Below are 621 nucleotides of genomic sequence, written 5' to 3'. Positions count from 1 at the left end.
TTTTAGCCCTGACGAAGCCCTGCAACGTGGGGCGAAACGTTGGCTCAATTAAATAGTATAATTATCTACTATTTGAGTTTTTTTTTACCGCACCCAGACCATATTCCCATTCATCTATACACACGGTCAATCAATAATCTTCCTATAAGAATATATAAAAAGTTTTAGTAATCTTTTTTATATATCCTTATGATTGCCTATTTTATACTATAACTATTTTTATTTCTTGCTTTTGTTCATTTTTAAATAATTTTCTTTTCATTTATGTTAATATAATTTTTAACTTACCCTAACTAAGTTTAATTTTTGTATCTTATTATCCTACATTACAAATATACTTTTAGTTGTTTTCCTATTTTTTTTTTTAGCCATGATGAAGCTTTCCAAAGTGAGGCAAAACATCGGAAAATAAATGGTTCTTAACTATGTTTTGTTCCTTATTGACCCCACCCCCAACTCTCTCCTTCATATTTTGAAAAATAGGGTCAATAATTTGTATACTTTTGCTATGATCATCTGATTTACTTCAACAATTGGTACTCCCTGATACATTTTAAGATTTGTATTAAAAATATTTTAGTGATTAATTTATCAGTAGTTACTAATTACTCTCTAGGGATA

At 28.0% G+C, this 621-nt stretch overlaps 1 long non-coding RNA gene across 1 annotated transcript in view; it reads left to right on the top strand.

Annotated features, from left to right (window-relative positions):
* The window catches only part of LOC106686229 (uncharacterized), a 3,142-nt gene that overhangs the window by 1,200 nt on the left and 1,321 nt on the right, over positions 1-621 (top strand). The window lies entirely within an intron of this gene.

This window comes from Halyomorpha halys, unplaced genomic scaffold (assembly GCF_000696795.3).
Source record: "Halyomorpha halys isolate HHAL.00 unplaced genomic scaffold, Hhal_1.1 Scaffold799.1, whole genome shotgun sequence".
NCBI lineage: Eukaryota > Metazoa > Arthropoda > Insecta > Hemiptera > Pentatomidae > Halyomorpha > Halyomorpha halys.
This window is presented reverse-complemented; position numbering and strand designations above follow the sequence as displayed.